The sequence below is a fragment of the Pongo pygmaeus genome, chromosome 17 (genome assembly GCF_028885625.2).
Source record: "Pongo pygmaeus isolate AG05252 chromosome 17, NHGRI_mPonPyg2-v2.0_pri, whole genome shotgun sequence".
NCBI classification, from domain to species: domain Eukaryota; kingdom Metazoa; phylum Chordata; class Mammalia; order Primates; family Hominidae; genus Pongo; species Pongo pygmaeus.
Window position 1 is genome coordinate 26,514,499 of NC_072390.2, and position 14,997 is coordinate 26,529,495.

The following is a 14,997-nucleotide window of genomic DNA, read 5'->3' on the forward strand; positions in this document are numbered from 1 at the left end:
CAATTCTCCTGCCTCAGCCTCCTGAGTAGCTAAGACTACAGGCGCCTGCCACCACACCCAGCTAATTTTTGTGTTTTCAGTAGTGACGGGTTTCACCATGTTGGCCAAGCTGGTCTCGGACTCCTGACCTCAAATCATCCACCCACCTCATCCTCCCAAAGTTACAGGCATGAGCCACAATGCCCGGCCGAGTCTTACTCTTGGCTTTTCTTGATGTTTCAGAATTGTTCCATATAACCTGAAAATTTCCCATGCTTTTATTAAGAGTCCTGTATTCCCCTGCTCAACCTGCTAGCTTTCTTGTTTACATTTGTCTATAATGTGGCATACACTCATAAACTTTGGACATGTATTCTTCCTGTGTCTGACTAAATTCACATATCTTTGTAATCAGGTTTGACTTCTAGGTTACCCAAACAGGCACCCCATAAGAAGAAGCAATCACACTGCAGGAGGTTTTTCTTTACCTACTTGGTAACTTTCCTAAGAAAAAAATATTTTCTGACTCATTAAGATGATTTCCTGTGCTGCCTGTATTAAATTTTTTGATCATTCAGGAAATCAAGAAGAACAGAAATAATTACATAAGATTAAACAACTGATGAAGAAAATGTTTTTATACTCTGTTTAAAGACGTTGACTTGTTACTTAAATGTTTTGCTTTCCAGATTTAATAATTTTTTTCTCTTAAGCTATCTACAGTTTATAGTAACTGGTAAAATATACTTTTGTGAACACAGACAGAAGCATTTACTTTTTTTTCCTACTTGATCTCACCAGAATTTGGAAACTATTTATGAGTATTCTTATGGCAATATGGTTATTTGAATTCATTCAGTAAGAATTTGCTCTCTTTTTATAATAGGATACAGTTGGAAATATTGGTTGTATTACCAAGGCTTTGACTGGCATGTTATATTCGAGAATGTATGTAGCATACATACCTGGCTTCAAGGGTTCCCAGCATTGCAGCAAGTGAGTAAAAATTGTCACTTCCTGGCAGGCCCAGGAATCTTAAGACTGTATGTAAAATCTGAAATCTACCTTGGTTTGGCTTTCTAGCCTCAAGAGCCTTTGAAATTTGAAGTCTGAGATTCTTTTGTGATCAACGTAGAAAGAAAAAATTATGTTTCTAAATAAAAGCTATGGTACAACTGTAATTAGATTGTAGCCCTGAACACTGTTTCTGAGTTCTCATTATTTACCTATAGACTAAACTAGATCCTGAATTCTTCTAGATTCCTCCAATCCAACTTTCTTCCATGGAATTACTAAAAACAGGAACTGTTCTTTCCTGGAGCATTATAAACTGAAATTAGATGAATTTTAATGAATAAGTCTAGGGCCTGATGTATGGATCACACAGAAAGTTCACCAAACTGCCTGATGCCATAACCAGAAACATTCAAACTGCAAGCCAGGGCAAGAAGTTGATAGCTTCACACTGTAAACAGCTTTTCCCAAGATGCCTGAACTTAATGACTCCATATTATAATGAGACTCTTACCACTCTTAATGCCTACCTTGCTCACTTGGCAGGATAATGGTATCTTCTGCTGGTAACTTGACAGAACCTGGCCTAAGAGATCCTTTAGTCCGCCTAGTGGGTGACCTTGGCAACATTCCTAACACAACTGTTGCTTACTCTGCTTTAATTCAATCCAGCCATAGGATACTAGATGCTAAAATTACTCGATAGGCCAGGTGCGGTGGCTCATACCTGTAATCCCAAAACTTTGGGAGGCCAAGCGGGGAGGATCACCTGAGGTCAGGAGTTTGAGACCAGCCTAGCCAACATGGTGAAACCCTGTCTCTACTGAAAATACAAAAATTAGTCAGGCGTGGGGGTACGTGCCTGTAATCCCAGCTACTCGGGAGGCTGAGGCAGGAGAATCACTTGAACCTGGGAGACAGAGGTTGCAGTGAGCCAATATCACACCACTGCACTCTGACCTGGGCACCAAGAGCGAAACTGTCTAAAAAATTAATTAATTAATTAATTAAATAAAATTGCTCTACAGTTATGTGTTGGTTAAGTAAGGAAATGCCTGCACTATTGCTAATGCTACATGCTGTACCAGGATAAATTCCTCTGGGAAAGTTGAGACCCACATACACAAAATAAGAAAACGGACTACATGTTTACTACAAATCTCACTTAATTCCCTGTGGTCATTTGACTTATTCAATTTGGTTGTCTTTAAGCCTGGGTTTATGGCTCAAAACTATTATACGAATTGAGATTATCATTTTACTTCATATTTCCTTTTTTAAACTTTGTACTTGTTACTTGTTAAATTTCTGCATAAGTACAACAGAGTAATGCTGGCCCAACACTTTGAGATGAAGCTAACACCTACAGAACAGACAAAATTGAGCTTCACAGTGGACTCCAGGTCCACTGTGGGCCTAGCATGAGATCCACTCCCTCCAACCTCTTTTGTTGCTCAAATGTGGCTAGAAGGGTTTTGATGCTGACTCCTGGTTACTAATCACTTCCTTCCAACAGGGACCAGACCAGACCAAACTGGGACAGGTCTGTCCCAGCACAAAAAGACAATCGAAATCTAACCACAATCCAGGCACAGTGGCATGTGCCTGTAGTCTCAGCGCCTCAGGAGGCTGAGACAGGAGAATCACTTGAGCCCAGGAGTTTAAGGCCATCCTTAGTAACATAGCGAGACCCTCATCTCCAAACAACAACAACCTAACTACATGACGACTGATCAGCAGTGCTTTTGGAGAAAGATTTTGATCAACAGGGGAAAGTGTGAAAATTGTCAGACTCAAAGAGGGATCACTTGTGTTGGAAACCTTGACAAACAGATCTAGGGAAGGCCCTGAAGGGAAGGTTCTCATGCATAAATGTCTGATAACAGGAACTATCACAAGAGGTTCTACAATACCCGACATCTTACCCCAAAGCTATTGCACCCAAAAAACAAAAACTACCTCTTCAAAGACATCTGCCCAGCCACTGCCTGTTCAACCCTGAATTAGCACCACCCTTGTTAATTGATCCTTATAAGTCAGATAATTATCTGACTCAACAATGATATGATCCTCCTAATTTTCCCTTTAAAAATCTTAGTCTTCCTTTACCTCCCTGAATACACACATAGTTTACTATGACATACATACTACCATTATAGTGCCTATTCCCAATTAATCATTTTCTTTTAGAGCATCTCCCTGTCTGTTATTTAGGTTGACAAGACTAAATGAATACAGTTTACACACAGTGCATAGGGCAGAGTGAGTGTGCAAACAGTACCAGCTAGCATTACTATTCCCCATCTGCTCATCCATCTCCTTCATCCCCACCTCTGTGAAGTCCACTCACACCTGTGAGACCCTCCTTTTTGCCCACGGTGTGCATGCACGTCTGCAAAGGACTAAGCACTATTCTGATGACTTTTGCTTGAATGTGATGTAGATCATTCTCTCCACCTGCTTGTGTGTTATTTTAGAAGCAGAAGTGCTCAGGGAATAGAGTGAGACCAGTAGACTTCCCGGCTGACCAGGACCTTTGAAGGATGTGTGGGAATCTCCCACTCAAGGGAACATGAGAAATAAAGGTGTGGACATAGGAGATGGGATGGTAACATATTTGAGGAGTGGTGAGGACCCCAGTGTGACCAGAGCCTAGAGGGCAGGGCATGAAGTTTGAGATGAACACACTTTCAGAGATGGTGGGGTGACTTGCAGAGATGGGGGAGTTTCTGACACACCACATAAATGGAATCACACAGTGTATGGTATTTTTTCACTGGCTTCTTTCACTTAGCATAAGTGAAACCACCGGAACCACTTCAAGGTTCATCCATGATGTAGTGTTATAGCTGTGTAAAGTAATATTTCTTTTTCTTTTCTTTCTTTTTTTTTTTTTTTTTTGAGACAGAGTCTCACTCTGTCACCCAGGCTGGAGTGCAGTGGTGTGATCTCAGCTCACTGCAACCTCTGCCTCCCAAGTTCAAGTGATTCTTCTGCCTCAGCCTCCTGAGTAGGTGGGATTACAGGCGTGCACCACCATGCCCAGCTGATTTTTGTATTTTTAGTAGAGACGGGGTTTCACCATGTTGGCCAGGCTGGTCTCAAACTCCTGACCTCAGGTGATCCACCTGCCTCTGCCTCCCAGAGTGCTGGGATTACAGGCGTGAGCCATGGCACCCAGCCAATTAATATTTCATTGTAGGTATAGACCACATTTTGCTTCTCCGTTTATCTGTTGATGGACATTTGCATTGTTTCTGGGTTTTGGCTTTTATGAATAATGCTGCTCTGAACATCCAAGTACAAGTGTGTATGTGATATATGTCTTTGTTTCTATCGAATATATATCCAAGAGAGTAGAAGGGGCTGAGTCATATGGTGAGTCATATGCTGGGTCATATGGTAAAATGTTTAACTTTTTGAAGTGAGGGAGAATAGGATCTGGAGGCAGGAAACCTAAGGCTGATTCACCCTGACTTCCTAGAACTAAATCAAAAGAAAAATCCCAACTTTCCATGCCTAAGTACCAAAAGGACCAGAGGCTACTCCCTTTGCAAACTCCCACCTTTTCTGCAAGGCAGATGGAAAATTGAAAGTACCTCTAATTGGATGCTTTCTGCAACCAGACGTTTGCATAGGAAGGTAACTTTGTAACTTCAGTCTCTGATTGTGGGCCAAGTCTTCATTTGCATAGGAGTGAATCTTTGTAACTTCACTTTAGCTTCCCATCGGTTGCTTTCCCCAACTAATCAGACTGATTGCGGGCCACCACTTCATTTACATGGGATGAACACCAAGTGGCCAATGGGAAACCTCTAGAGGGTATTTGGATCCAAGAAGATTCTGTATTCGGGGCCCTTGAGCTGCTGCTCTGGCCGCTCCCACACTATGGAGCACACTTTCATTTTCAATAAATCTCTGCTTTCGTTGCTTCATTCTTTCCTTGCTTTGCTGTGCATTTTGTCCAAGTCTTTGTTTAAAATGCCTAGAAACTGGACAACTTGCAGTCAAGACCCTCCACCAGTAACAGAAGAACTACCATTTTTTTTCCCAAAGTGGCTGCACCCTTCAATATTCCCACCATCAATGTAAGAGAGTTCCAATTTCACTACATCCTCACCAACACTTGGTAGTGTGTATGTTTCTGATAATAGCCATCCTTGTGGGTATTAAGAAGACTTTCATTCTGGTTTTGGTTTGCATTTCCCTAATGACTAGCGATGTTGAGCATCTTTCCATATGCTTTGGCCATTGGTATACCTGCTTTGGATAAATGTCTATTCAAATTATTTGCCCATTTTTAAAATTAGGTTGTGTTTTCATTATTGAATTGTAAGAATTCTTTATATATTCTGGATATAAGTCCTTTGTCAGAGACATGATTTGCAAATATTTTGATATAGACGACATTTTTTGTGCATTGTTTTTCCACTTTCTTGATGATAGTTTGTAGCACAAAAGTTTTTAATTTTTAATTTTTTATAGAGACAGGGTCTTGCTATGTTGCCCAGGCTGGTTTCGAATTCCTGATGAAAGTTTATCATTTTGATGAAGTCTAATATATCCGTTTTTTCCTTTTGTTGTTTTGTGCAATTGGTGCCATATTTAAGAAGACATTACCCAAAGTCATGAAGATTTATTCCTAAGTTTTATTCTAAGAGTTTTAGTTGGACCTATTTTGACCTAATTTATGTGTATTATGTGAGGTTGGGGGACTGGTTTTATTCCAGACATCCTATCTTTACCAAAGACTTGAGTATCTATTACTGAATGAAAATTGTTTCAGATTTTTGACAAATGTGCTTGAATTTCAGAGCAGGGACTTGGGCTCATTATCTTTGAGGCAGGTAGCAAATGATTCCTTTTCACAGTAAAAACAAATAAAACCCTGATCTCTTTATTTGTTGAACAGTTTCTTCTTTTCTGTCTTTAGTTCTCTCTCTTTGTCAAAATACTGAACTTTCCAAATCCTTATATTTTCTTTAGTCTCCTTTCTTTTCCACTTGTCATTTTGTATTGTAATATTGCAAGCACATTCCAATATTAGAACACACACACACACACACACACATACACAGCCCCATTTCTCCCACTTCTTCATCTATCCTGTGCTTTTGTTACCATTCTCTAGGTCAGCCCAGGGTTCTGGTCAGCAAATGAGCCTGATGCCATCACTCTCTCATTCACCCCACATCTCTGTGGGGCAAACCAGAACCCCCACCAGACTGACCTCCAGTTTAGGCTCTGCTGTGTACTGAACATGTAGATCTGGGGAAGTAGCATCCACATCAGGCCCCATGCATAAAAGGGAGGGTTAGATGGGATTGATCACAGATATTGGAAGGATATGATCCCTCTTCCGATCACTCACGGTGGGTCTTTGCTCACCTCAGGTGTGTATTGACCTTACAACAAACTGCACAATGGGTCCCTCCCAACCCGAGGCTACCTTCCTTTCTCTTGGGGGAAAAATTGCAGTTAGAATGAAGTGCAGATCCCTCTCCAAGGCCTGCGAGTCATGTGAGCCACTCACCTCCCTTGGCCGCTGTCCTCTGCTTGCTGGGTGCATCTGGCCAGTTTCTGCTCCTGATCCCTGCTGGGGGCCTGTCCCCAGGTCACCTTGAGGCTGCCCTTCCCCTAATGTCTTGGCGGGCAGGCCTCAGCCTTGGGAGCATTCTCTGAGCACCTAGGGAAGTCACAGCCCTCACCTCGGCTTCTTCACTCTCGATCCTGTGGCCACATGTGCATCCCCTCAGGCCCTGCTGCTCCCTTGCACCTCCTGTCTGTGTCCCCTGCGGGTCAGCAGGTCAGCCTGGAGGACCGGGACCCTGCCTACCTCACTGGCAGTGCATCTCCCCATTCCAAGGTGGGACTGGCACTTGGAAGGAGCTCAGATAATGCCTCTTAACAATCATTAACTAGACGTTTTCCTAGGTACCCATGCAGCCTCTCTTTTCCTTTCCTTTGGCTTCCACCTGTCCTGCAGGGATCACTAAGGGAGCAGTCAAGGTCGGGGAGCGTGGGTGGAGGGGAGGAGGATGGCCCTTCAGATCAGTTCCATAGCGCAGCCTGCAGATGACAGGGGCCAGATGGGAGCTCACCGCGGGCTTGCCAGGCCAGACAGTGAGTGAGGACGCCAGGGACAAGTTAGCACGGCCAGTTGCAGCCTGGGTCCCGCACCTGCTCTCAAGGGCATTGAGTGCCCTCTCCTGCTGAGCTGAACCCACCTGCATGTAGGGGCGAGTTGGGGGGCGGCCGGTGCCAAGGGTGTCAGGAGTCAGTTACTGGCCATGAGGCCTGCACAAATCACTTCCCCTTTCTGCATCTGGGATTGCCCGTTTCTCAAATCAGCATGAACAGTGCCCATCTCCTAGGTTATGGTCAGGGTGAAGTCATTTTAGACACGGAAGTCCTGAGAATAACCACAACTAAAGGCGTGAGTTAGCTGTTATTATCACATGAAGGTGTGAGTTAGCCGTTATCACATAAAGGTGTGACTTCGCTGATATTACATAAAGGTGTGAATTAGCTGTTATTCCATGAAGAGAAGAGAAAACGAGTAATACAGAAGTGATGCAGGCAGCCCCTCTCCCCAGGCACCCGCCCCAGGGCCTCTGCACTTTGCATACAGCTGGCGCCCAGCCCCTCTCAGAAGTCACCGAGCTGACAGCACAATGGGGCAAAGAAAGGAGCGGCTGTGAACAAAGACTGAGCTGGCGACCACGGCCTGGGGTTCCTATTGTCCAGGCACATTCTCCTCACGCCTCCCCACTTCAATTTTTTATTTTAATTAACATGACTAAACTGGGCACCCAAGGTCTTTGTCCTCATCTCAGCCAGCCTAACCTGCAGGCTCTTCGGGAACATGGTTGGGAGAAGCGATGTTCTCCCAATTAGAAATACAGGGTTTTGCACAAAGTGACAATCCAAGGACTATTTTCATTTTCATCATTTTCAAATCAAAAGCATTTTCCAGCCTCCTTCTGAAGGAAAGCAATGGGCACGCGTGACCCTTAAACAGGCTCCTCACAGAGGCAGATGCCTATCAGGTGGACCGGGTAGGACCGGGCACCCTCATTCAGCAGCAGGATTGGATTAGCTTTCTGTCCTCTTGCGAGGTCACCCGAAGCCCAGCTGCGAATGCAAATTTGCAATGAGAAAGGGTGCGGTTTCCAATCTCCACCAGTCAGCGGGAGAGCCAGTTACCTAGGTGACAGACTGTACTGTTTTCCTGGTTAAATTCACAGGAAGGAGAGGAAGGGGAAAATATTTAAATGAGCCTGAGCCTTGAGCTAACCCTCCTCCCTGGTGAAGCCTGATCTCCAGCCATCGCTGAGAATTGTGGACCACATTTTAACCTGTTCTCTCACTTTCTAATCCTTCTTCCAGTCAATGCCATCCACTGCAAGTTTGATTGTTCCTAGTGTATTTTTCAATTTATATCAATAGGCAAAAAAAGCAAAAGGCAGCAGGGCAATTTATGTTTTCACAAGTGAGTTTTATTTGCTTCCTATGTAGCAATTAATGCTAAATTCTCAGGTTACAATACGAAAAAGAAGCTTGTATGAGAGAGTAATGACTGCTGTTTCTCTGTCTCAGATTATAAAGAAGTAGCAATACTTGAATAACTGTAAGGTTGTGGTTTAAATGTATCTATGTATCCATTTATGTACCTACACAGACATCAAGGCTATTATATACAACTTTCTTCCTTCCTTCCCTTCCTTCTTCCCTCCCTTCTTCCCTCCCTCCCTTTTTCTCTTCTTTCCTTCCTCTCTCCTGCTCTTTTTCTCGGCAGACACATTCAGACTGAAATGTCCCCTGTCCTCAAGTACTTCACAATCTAGTTGGGAGACAGACCAAGAAGTAGCTATGTCTCAAATGCCAAGCAGTCTTCGCCAGACAACTGAGTCAGGAAAATCACATTAACGTAGACAACCCACAGTTTCCATTCTCACCCCCTCCTCCTCCACAGGACCTCACTCCCAAGTCCCCTCCCCTCCGGGGCGGCTGATCAATAAGGCAGGCTGGACAAATCGAGGGACAAATAAATAAATGCACAAAAATTATATAAGGTCCAATCAGGTATGCCTTGATATAGGTATGAATATATTCCTGAAAATTGGTTCAATTCACTTAGATCATCTATTTTAAAACACAGGAAGAGAGCTTACTATTTAAAGTAACTTAATAGTGAATCATTTTGTAAAGCACAGAAATTACTTTCATTTTGTAATGATCATGATTAACTTTATTTGGCATGGATTATCACATATGGATTTTTCGTTTTCTTTTTGTTAGAGACAGGGTCTTACTGTGTGAACCCAGACTGAGTGCAATAGTGTGATCACAGCTCACTGTAGCCTTGAACTCCTGGGCTCAAGCGATCCTCCTGCCTCAGCCTCCTGAGTAGCAGGGACTACAGGCCTGTGTCACCAAGCCTGACTAAATGGTTTTATTTTTTGTAGAGACAGGGTCTCACTATTTTGCCCAGGCTTGGAATTTTTGTATACAGGTCTCATAATATTCTAGAGACTCTATGTACCCATGAAAATTAAAAATATTTTAAAACATTCTAGAGACTCATCCAGGAAGCTATGTCGAATCCCAGACTGTCAGCAGCCAAGGTCAGGGAAGCCGACCTGAATTTGCTACTACAGTTACCAATCAGGAATTTGGTAGGAAAGCTTTTTTTTAAATTTATTTTTTATGTTTTTAAATTAAGGCTTCTCTTTCCAGAAGTTAGTCCTGACTGGTACCTGCAGGAAGATTAAGCTCTGTGAGTGAGTAGCTCACAGGCCACCGATACCAGAGCTGATAGGAACACAGCCAGTGAGTGTTTTATAAAAGTCCAGCAATGGGATACCTTGTGAGTCCACCTGTGTAATATTCAACAACTGCAAAACTGGCGTGTGGTGGTAGAGGTCAGGAGGTATCTTTGGAAGAGAGGGAAGAGCTAGTCAAAATAAAACACAATTAACCCTTCAACAGAAGTGCTTGCTGCGTGCTAAAACCAAACCTCAGGCTGGGAAACACCAGATCAGATGAAGGCGTGAGGAAAGCGTGGTGGAGGTGCTTGTCTGAGCTGGAACGGACGCGCCTGCAAGCTTCGGTGACTGGAGCTGGGAAAGGAGTCTGAGCTGTCTGTCACTGGGTGACCCTGGGCAAATCCACGGCCACTTCGGAGTTTCCCTCTCTATGAGGTGGGGCTGGTGAGCTCTACCCATGGGCTCTCCAGGGCTTGTGCTCCCGGCGAACTCTCGGGAAGCGCAGGGCCAGGCGACGCTCTCCCAGGAGCACCCACAGCCGGGCACGGGGCTCCAGCCCCAATCCAACAAAGCCGCTTGTCCTTCCTCTGACACTTCAGTGAAGGACTTATGCATGGCTAAAGCTAAGTCTTGAAAGCCAAGGGCCTGCTTGGATTTCTCTGGTCATCTGAGTAGGGTGGAGAGGGTGCTGAAATGGGCGGGGTCTGTGCAGGGAGAGGACGTGCGGCCTCCTCACAGCCAGAGCACACCTGGCCCCTCTGCGAGCTTGGCCTGGAGCCCACCTGGCCTCGGGGGAACAGGCCCTTCTTCGCGGCAGCAAAGGAGTTAGAACCTCTCAGCCCTGGTGGCTGGGCACTTACAGGTCCACCCTCCTCCCCACAATCTCATCTTACAGACGGAGGAACTGAGGTTTCAGAAAATCCAGCGCATTGTCCCAATTCACAGTCAGGAAGGGCAGGCTTCCAACGAACATGGAAGTCTGCTGGAGTGCAGGCCTCTTCCCAGGCACGGGCGTTCTGCGCGGGGGGCTGCCTCTCAGGCCAGCCCGTCTTCAGCTGCCAATTCTGTCGTGGACGGCCTGGGAGGAAGCCGAGTTTCCATCTGATGAGCGTGGTTATTGATATCAGCACCACGAGTCGTGAAGATACATGAGGCAAAGAATAAGTCCTTTTAACTTCATCATCTGCAGGTCCCCAGACGACTGTCTCATCAGGTGGGGGGGTTTTCTGGGGAGGTCAGGCTGGTGGCCACCCCTGGCTGAGTCATCCAGGACCCACATGCTGCTGTGACGGCGCCTCTCTTCCTACTGCTCTCTCTGCCCCTTCTCTGTGGCGCTTCTCTCCTGGCCACGCTGCCCGAGAGCCTTTGTTACAAAGTGGTTCATACATGATTGAGCCTGTGCATGATGTGTTCAAGCTACTTTACGGAGAAGCTTTCGAGAGAGAAATTCCACTGTGGCGCCATAGAAACCCTTCCCTAGGACAACCAGCTACTCCTATAGTTTAAGAACGGCAAGATGTTGAAAACATAATAAAAACTACCCTTGCAAATGTCATAAAATCTGTGTGGGTCCTCCCTGCTCTAAATTTCTTAGAGCTTTTCTGTTTCCTGTCCCCAACTAGATTCCTTATGAAGACACGAAGACCATCATTTCAGCTCAAAAGACATTCATTCTTTTTTTTTTTTTTTTAAAAAAAAAAAAGACAGGGTCTCACTTCTGTCACCGAGGCCAGAGAGCAATGGCATAATCATGGCTCACTGTAGCCTCAGCCTTTTGGGCTCAAGTGATCCTCCTGCCTTAGCCTCCCAAGCAGCTGGGGTGACAGGCGTGCATCTCCATGCCTGGCTAATTAAAACATTTTTTTTGTAGAGACGGGGTCTCACTATGTTGCCCAGGCTGGTTTCAGATTCCTGGGCTCACGCGATCCTCCCACCTCAGCCTCTCAAATTACTGGGATTATAGGCATAAGCCACCACACCCAATCTCATTCTTGACATTCCAATAAACCTACTCTGAGGACAGAGTGATGACAGATTTCTCTGCAGAGAAAATACAGAAAACTTTCTGCTGCTCTTCACCTGGGGTGATCCTCACCCCCACATGTAACTGAGTCAGGACTGGTGAGAACTGAGAGCTGGCAGGATCCTTCTAGGACGATGAAGGCGCTACCGAAGGGGGTCGTTTCATACAGTGCTAAGGGAGGTCGGCTGCTGGACCAGCGCCCAAGGCCAGGCAAGCACACCCTGAGCTTGCTGACTTGGCAGGTTGCTAGTTGCCATGGCAACACAGCAACCTCCAGAGATGGGCAGGATGGGGCCAGAAAGGAGGAAGGCCTGGCAGGCAGCTAAGCTATTGCATGGGGGTATGGTGGGCTCGGGGGTTCTGGAAGGAGCTTCAAGTGTATGTAGGACCTTACAGCATTTTTTTTTCTAGTGAAGGAAAAAACCATAAATGGTGATGATGAAGAGCTGCATGATAATGGAGAAAGGAAAAGGTCACCATAAATGCTAGAAAACAACCAAATGAAGGCAAGGGACAGTGAGAAAACAATATCTTGGTGGAGTTTAAAATCTTGCCAAGGAGAAAAGGTAAAGGAAGAAAGCAAGCAGCAACCTGATCTTTGGAGCCGAGAGAGAAAAGAAATGAAAGCATCTACAAAGGTCCCCTGTGCCTGCAGCCTGGGGCAGTGTGTGTCCAGGGAGGGCCAGGGAGTGGCCTTGGAGATGACAAAGCCAGACTTGTGTCAGAAATGGAATAGCGGCAGCTGCCCTCCGCAGCCAGGAGCACACCAACAGTTTTATATTCAGTGCTGATGGTGGCTAGAGATTTTGCTCTGCCTTGAATTTAAAGCAATTCTTCCTGTGAAATCAGACCTTTCCTGTAATGGGAAAATGGATTTAAGTAGCAGTTTCAAGTAGTAGTCACAAGTGATGCCAGGCACAAAGTGCAAAAAAGCATCAGGCTGGTTCTGAGTGGGCAGATTAGAGCCAGTTGGATTAGGCCAGTCGGCAGGTGCTCCTGGCTCTCAGGAAATCTGCTCCTAAGTGCCTGCTGTCGCCCACCTCGTCGGAGATGAGATCTTCAGAGGGCCATTGGGGGTGAGTCATCACCTTGCCCTGGACCCTCACTGTGAAGTGATTAGGAGGATGTGTGGACAGCCTGCCAGCAGTGTGAACACACATTATAACTTGAGTCAGAGGGGCCACGACCAAGATAGTCTCTAGCCTTCCTGACGATCTCACAGGGGCTAACTGAAAAGCCCTAACTTCTCAGTGACCACAGCCAGTGTTAACTTTCTCTGTGAATTCATCCGAGCAGAAAGTGAGCAGAATCAATGTTATTATTTCCAAAACAGTGAAAACAAGGCCGAGGTGCTGTGTAGTGCCTGTCTGGGCTCATTTGGTATCAAATCATTAGCCATATATGAATTGTTCTTCTTTTTTTTTTTTTCTTTTGAGAGAGACTCTGTCGCCCAGGCTGGAGTGCAGTGGCACAATCTCAGCTCACTGCAACCTCTGCCACCCAGGTCCAAGCGATCCTCCTGCCTCAGCCTCCAGAGTAGCTGGGATTACAGGCACATGACACCATGTCTAGCTAAATTTTTTTGTATTTTTAGTAAAGACGGGGTTTTACCATGTTGGCCAAGCTAGTTTCTGATCCAAGCGATCTGCCCACATTGGCCTCCCAAAGGAATCATTCTTATTATGCCAATCAATCATTTAGACCACAATCTGAAGGAACACTCTATTGGAAGATACTGCAAACAGTTGTCCGGTAAAACACAAAGTCACATATTCATTGGATTGAGATTAACTTGAACCTTTGATTCTTGGAATTGATCCTAGCAATGGTGTTGGCATCTGCTACTCTCTTCCAATGACTGTCCAGGGAAGCCCAGCTGCCAAGGAAGGAGGCTGAGCATGCCACAGCTTCCTGCAACAACACGGGTGACTCCCACAAACATTGTGCTGAGCAAAAGAAGCCGGCCTGAAAGAGCACTCCATGTATGATTCATTTCTGTCAAGTTCACAACCCAGCAACCTAATCCAGGGGGTTAGAAGGGCGTGCAAGGTCACTCTTGAGGTTCTGATCCTTTTCTTGTCCCGGGCGTGAATACAGTCATTGTGAGGAAAATCTATCAGTTGAACAACTCATGATTTGCGTTCTTTTCTTTATGTATGTTATACTGCAACGACAGCTTACCAATACAAAACAGAACCAAACCAAAACCCCCCGGGGTAACTTGCCCTTGAGAAGCCCTGGTTCCCCCAGTCCAGAGGACCCTGGGCCCCTGGGAGCCACAACTGTCTTCCCTGATTGTTCCCCACTAAGAGGCCAGGAGAGAACTGTCTTTTTCTCACCTCTTATTTCTTACCACCTGTTCCTGCTCACCCCACAAAGGCCTCTCCAAGTACACCCTCTGCCTAATCTCCATTGCCCAGGAGAGAACTGGAGCAAAGTTAGTATCCTTTCCTGACTTCCTAAACCTATTCATTACTTGCCTATCATCAGATAGCAAGAGAAATCATGCTCTCTTCTAGCTGGTGTTAGTTAGATCCCAACTCTATGGTATCCTTGCCCAGGCTACCTACGTACAGAATTCATCAGAGCATCTACTCGATTCTCCCCCTTTTTCCTTTGCAGAGACTTTTTGATACTCCCTGCTTCTTTGCTGCTGACACTGCACTTGAGAGTGCTGAATCTTCTTCTTCTTCTTTTTTGAGATGGAGTCTCGCTCTGTTGCCCAGGTTGGAGTGCAGTGGTGCGATCTTGGCTCACTGCAACTCCACCTCCCAGGTTCAAGTGATTCTCCTGCCTCAGCCTCCCAAGTAGCTGGGACTACAGGTGCCCGCCACCCCACCCAGCTAAGTTTTGTATTTTTTGTAGAGACACGGTTCCGCTGTGTTGGCCAAGCTGGTCTCGAACTCCTAACCTCAGGTGATCCGCCCTCCTTGGCTTCCCAAAGAGCTGGGATTACAGGCATGAGGCACCATGCCTGGCTGAGTCTTCTTTAAACACTTTACCAGTCTTGAGAGGACAGTGCCTCTTTGTGGAAATTGGCCCTTGGCTACCCCTGTCTTTTGTGGATTCCTTATCTATGACCCTCCCTGCTGTGTCACTGACAGACCCCCACTCCTGTCCTCAGCAGGTCCTGTGATATATGCCGAGGTCATGAGTCACAATCTTTGGGTGTAGTCCATGACTAAAGTTTAAAAAGCAAATGCCAAGTAGATT